A 6053-nucleotide genomic window follows, 5' to 3' on the forward strand; every position below is an offset into this window, starting at 1 on the left:
CTGTTATTTGTAAATGCTACTGCTTATGTTAGCTTTTCATATACAGTTTTATTCTGATTAAAGCTTTAATACAGTACAGCAACCGCATGTTTAACGCTTCTCGTAGCTATGTGAAAATAAGTATAAATGGAACAGCTGAGCTGATGATCTGAATATGAGAGAGATGCAGAGCAGGGGAACGTGAGGAACAGTATTAAGAACCGCTGCTTTAGAACATTTATTTTGAAACTTGTGAGTCAATCCATTAGAATCGTTAGAAGACAGAATCGCGATTCTTATATGAATAGATTTTTACGTGCACCTCTAGTTTTCTCTTCCTCTTCTCTAAAGCAGCGCAGCATGGCCTCGCCCCCTTTGCTGCCTTTTCCCGAGGGCGGGGTTTATCTGGGTTTGTGACATCACGAACCCGGGAAGTAACTAGTTGTAGTCCCTACCAGCCGTTTTTGTAGGCATTAAACTGCCAGAATTTTAAAAGACTATATCTCCGTTTGCATTGAACTTTCAGCGTTGTAACTTTTTAGATATTGTTTATGCTCAAACAGCAACATTACACACTAACTAAAGTTAAAAAAGTGAAATCGCAATGAACCACCCCTTTAAATGTGCATGTACAAAAGCTGACTTTCAAAAAAATAAACCTATCGAGAGAAATATTTACTGGAGTAAAGAAACGTAACGATTTTCCCAGGCCTGACGTCATATTAAAATATTTGCATTCATCTTAATTATTTTGGCAAGTCTAACTCGCCATACTTACCATTCACTAGCAACCGGTTTCTACTTACACTCCACTGGGATTCCTGCTAGTTGGTGTATCAGCGAATACTTCTAACTCTCTCACCAACGATGGCTAAAGGATATAAAATGAAAAGTTATAGCAGATCTACACCAGAACCAACGTTTAGTAAAGTGTTGGGAGAGTCCTCCACGTCCAGTTTGGTGTCAGAGTCCATCGCAGAGCCTGACGATGTGCAAGACTCATCGAGTTCCGCATCTGCCGTATCTCTACCCACCAATGACCATCAGACGAACCATGAGCATGATCAGTGCCGTAAAGTTCCCATTCTTCATCATATAATCGTGGAAACGTTAGAAATGCTTTGTTGCAAAAATGATAACACCCAGATTTGTTGACTGATAGTGTTTATTAATCTTTTTTCCTCAGATACGAGGGTGATAAGAGTGGAGACGTGTTTCATGGAGAAAGTGTCGCTTATTTTCAAGGTGGCCACATTTACAAGGTGACTAATGAACGACAGGACTAAACTGGGACACCAGTATAAAATCTGAATCGAATTAAAATTTATAATAGCTTTTATTGACTTAAATTACTACATTATATATTGCTCAACAGACCTTAGTTAGAAAATTAAAAATGTGTAAATAGAAATGTTGTGAAAATGTTGTATAATTTTATACATTCTCTATTAAGCCCATGGTTTTTCTAACATTTTTAATAGAAAAAATTCAGGTAAATTCGAATTTATTTGTATAGCACTTCGTTATAAAGATAAACAATGAATAACAACTGTTTAACATGTATGTAAGTTACCTTGTAAGGGTAGAAAGAACATGAAACAAAACTTTTCCTCACAAAACTAAATAATTTTTGTTTTTTTTTGTATTTCATTCTTGCTGATGTCCAACTACAGACCCTGCTTGAAATAAGTATTTTATTAATTGATTACAAACGTTGTGCAATCTTTAGGGTAGTTTTTCTCACGGGTTAATGCACGGCCCTGTTGAATATATCTGGTCAGACGGTTTAAAGTATCAGGTATATAAAACGTTAATGGAGGTCACTAAGTTGTGCGATGTAAATCTTCATGTACATTTTTAAACATGTCACGAAAGTGTTTTAATTACATGTTTTTTTTATTTACACATATTTTCTGAGGTTTCGGCAATAATTACAAAATTTCCCTAACTGTTGGCATTCGGCAGGGTGATTTCAAATTAAATGTTCCCATGGGGCGTGGGACTTACACCTGGCCAGATGGCAGCACTTACGAGGGAGAGGTACACAAAGGTGTCCGTCATGGTGTCGGGATGTATAAATGTGCCAAAACCTCCAATGTGTACAGAGGTCAATGGTATCTGGGCAAAAGACAAGGGCAGGTATGTACGTACACACATTAATTGTCTGGACTTCACTCGCAAGCATTGAATAATAAATATCTTTACTGGTGTCCTGTGATGGTTACAGGGGGTAATGTACTATAACCAAGCAGCCACATCCTGGTATAAGGGAGAATGTATATAATATTAATGCACATTTCTTTAAAAATATATTTTTTCTTTCAAAAAATATTTCAAAATTTAAATAAATATGTAGTCTATTCTTAAGTTTATTATTGAGCTCTGCTGAATTTGTCCTTACAAATTACAATTTTTGTTTCACTAAAGTTACCCATCTGGAAATTTATATGAGGGACAATGGAAGAACAATGTTCGACATGGAGAAGGAACAATGAGATGGGCTCAGTTGAATCGGCAATATTGTGGGCAGTGGGTAAATGGCATCCAGGTCTGTCATTTACTAATTTTGCCCTTATTTTTAGGGTCATTCCCTGTATTATGTCTGATTTTATATAATTTTGTGCTGAAATTCGAGCATAAGTTTCTTATTTAATGTAGGATGGAAAAGGGACGCACATGTGGTTCTGTTAAAGAGCTCCGTGCTCTCAGTACCCTCGTATGAACGAGTACACAGGAGAATTCATTCAGGGCATGCGTCATGGTCAAGGACAGTTTTTATATGCCAGTGGGGCTGTGTATTTTGGAAAGTGGAAGCATGACAAAAAACATGGACAGGTAAACCACCTTTCAAATTGTGAAGATTTGAGATGGCCGTGTGATTCCAACACTGCAGATGGTCTTTTGCAGGGGATGTACACTTTTGAAAATGGACGGGTATATGAAGGGGAGTTTATTCACTCCTGGCCTGAGTGGGATTACGACTCCTTTTCCAGACGAGAGTATGTATTAGCTCTCTGGAATACTTGATTCTGATTGGTCAAACAATGGCTGCTAAACCGTAGTCCCCCCTAACCAATTTCCTACATAGCTAAATTGAAATCTGTAATTACAAAAAAAACTTCTGTATATTTATTTACTATAAATATGTATTGAATTAAACTCAAATGAATCATTAAGGTCCATTTATTCATTTATTTTGTTAGTACATAATGTACAGTTGGTCATTCTTACAAAAAACTCATCAGGATCAGGGTTTAGTTTCCAAAAATGTAGTGTATTATTTGGTGTACTATCCCCTACTAAGGTTTTTTTTTTTTAAAGGGGTCATATGATGCTGCTAAAAAGAACATTGTTTTGTGTATTTGGTGTAATGAAATGTGTTTCTGCGGTTTAAGGTTCAAAAACACATTATTTTCCACATACTGTACATTATTGTTTGTCCTCTATGCCCCACCTTTCTGAAACACGTCGATTTTTACAAAGCTCATCGGTCTGAAAAAGCGAGGTGTGCTCTGATTGGCCAGCTTTGTGATTGGCCGAATTCCTCAAGCGTGTGACGGAAATGTAACGTCCCTTACCATATTGTGATGCCTGCGGCAACCACATGTGACGACCCCGGGCTGGACTCCACTTTGTCCACGGTGAAAGCCGATCCGGCAATCCACAGTGCGAAGTTGAAGTATTTCCTCAGCGACCAGCATGGATCAGCTCCAGGCATGACGAAGCGATATCGTCCTCTTTTGGAAGGCCAAACAAAGTAGTTTCGCTTTCACAACGAAACACACAGCGCCTTCACGACATGGCGGCGGCAGCAACAATACTACAGCGAGAATAAAAGTTACGCCTTCTTTCTTTGCATGAACATTTGGGCGGCGTTATGCAAATCTTCCCACATCGTGACGTAGACATGTGGGGGCGTGTTAGAACGAGCCGTTTTAGGTAGGTGTGGCTGACTCTTAACTTTTATAAAGAATATCTCTCTGGATTTGAGACTTTAGTCTTTGCAACTTTACAGATCTTCTTTATGCACCAAGAGCTTGTAACACTCCAAAGAGAAAGGAAAAATTGAAATCGCATCATATGACCCCTTTAATGGTCTTCTTTAATCTAACAGTGTTTATCTTTGTACATTAGGTGATTCATCAAACAGAGCTTCACAGTCAAGCACAAACTCCATACCGCTTGGATCTGACATGGTTTTGAACATCCAAACCCTGTTAAGTAGATTCCCTGAGGCCCACAGAGATCAAGAGTTTAAACAGGGTTTTTGGCCTAATTTGAGATTAATCCGAAGGTAAATCCAGAGCCAAACCTATGTGTAACTAGTATTTTATTTACATCTGTTTAGGTGGAATTTGCAGTACTGAGACACATTGGTTTGTTAAGGGAAATATACAGCTTCTACAGCTGCCTTGGACATGAGCAGTCTTCAGACATAATATTCCCACTGACCCACCTGCAGTTCTCTCGCTTTCTCATGGACTGTAAAGTTCACAAGCATGGAATCACATTAGCGCAAATGGATCGTCTTCTCAATGGTAATGCCTTTGAGCATAAGAATGTTGAGTGATGATGCTTCTCTTTTGTCACAAAATCTATTACACATAATTAAAAGCTTTGCCTGTTGTCTGAATTTAGATGAGGTTCATTCTCCTTTTACTGCCATTCTACCGAGAGTGTATCAGCTATATTATAATTGTAGCATATCATATTTGCCACAAAGATATTGAGTGAGTATATTCCTACCATGATAAAAAGTTTTTATTTTTTAAGCTTCCATCAAGTCACAGATCACTTTGGCATGTTTCAGGTCCTCTAACAACATACTCGCAGCATGTTTATCAAAGCTCATGAGGCAGAACATCATTCCCAATGCAAAACACTTAAAAGGTAGAGAGATAAAGATTGTATTTTGATATCTAATCAATACCCTTGAAAAAAGTCCCTGTTATATAGACATAGTACTATCATTACTTATTCTGAAAATATAGATATATATATATATAGATTATATATATAGATATAATTATTAGAATTCATTTTCTGTAAATATCAGTTCTAATGAATAATTATAATACTCAATTTATTATTTTTATTACAATGGATAATAAATCTATTTAAAAAACTATTTTTTAAATTTTTTTAGGGCCTCTGTTCTGCCATCCTGTCCAAGCTGCAGTTGCATAAAACTACTCAAAAAGATGCTGGGAAATTTACCAGGCTCTACGTGAAGCCACTTCAATCCAGTCTGACCCAGCCTTGACTGTAAGGCAACTTGTCTGGATACTTAAGGTAACAGGCCTCTTACTCTGACCTAGTTTCAGCTTATTAAGAATTATTCATACGTGATTCTTATGCATAGTCCTGTTCACAGGACCTCTGTCTGTATGACACTGAGCTTACCGTGTCTGAAGTGTTAGAGATCCTCTCTGTGGACAGTCCTGCAATTTATGATGGAACCTACAGCAACCTGGACCTGGAGGTCAGTAGCTGAACTCAGATATTTTGGTTGATGATGTTGATTTGACATGATAAATGATTTTGGTTGTAGATGAGCTTTCTGGAGTTCTTTGAGGCATTGTTGGGCTGTGCTGAGGTGAAAGGCCAAAGAATCCAAACTGATGTTGAGAGCCAGACTGACACAAACCATCAGGAGGACACTGTACCGAGTTCACTTCAGGTCTGTGCTGTCTGTCCTAATGTCCTCTTTCACGGAATTATAGTTACATAATTTAAATGGATTTTTTTAACCTTTAAGAATGAAATCGTCCCTTTCTGGCATTTTCTCCCATGTTATATATATATATATATATATATATATTTATTTACACATATATATACATATATTTATTTACACATATATATACATATATTTATTTACACATATATATACATATATTTATTTACACATATATATACATATATTTATTTACACATATATATACATATATTTATTTACACATATATATACATATATTTATTTACACATATATATACATATATTTATTTACACATATATATACATATATTTATTTACACATATATATACATATATTTATTTACACATATATTTA

At 36.4% G+C, this 6053-nt stretch overlaps 1 pseudogene; it reads left to right on the top strand.

The window, feature by feature from the left end:
- Positions 1–846: 846 nt before the first annotated feature.
- Positions 847–5710, top strand: LOC107699846 (radial spoke head 10 homolog B-like; annotated as a pseudogene).
- The last annotated feature ends 343 nt before the right edge of the window (positions 5711–6053 follow it).

The sequence above is a fragment of the Sinocyclocheilus anshuiensis genome, unplaced genomic scaffold, assembly GCF_001515605.1.
Source record: "Sinocyclocheilus anshuiensis isolate Anshui unplaced genomic scaffold, SAMN03320099.WGS_v1.1 scaffold1280, whole genome shotgun sequence".
In the NCBI taxonomy this organism is placed as follows: domain Eukaryota; kingdom Metazoa; phylum Chordata; class Actinopteri; order Cypriniformes; family Cyprinidae; genus Sinocyclocheilus; species Sinocyclocheilus anshuiensis.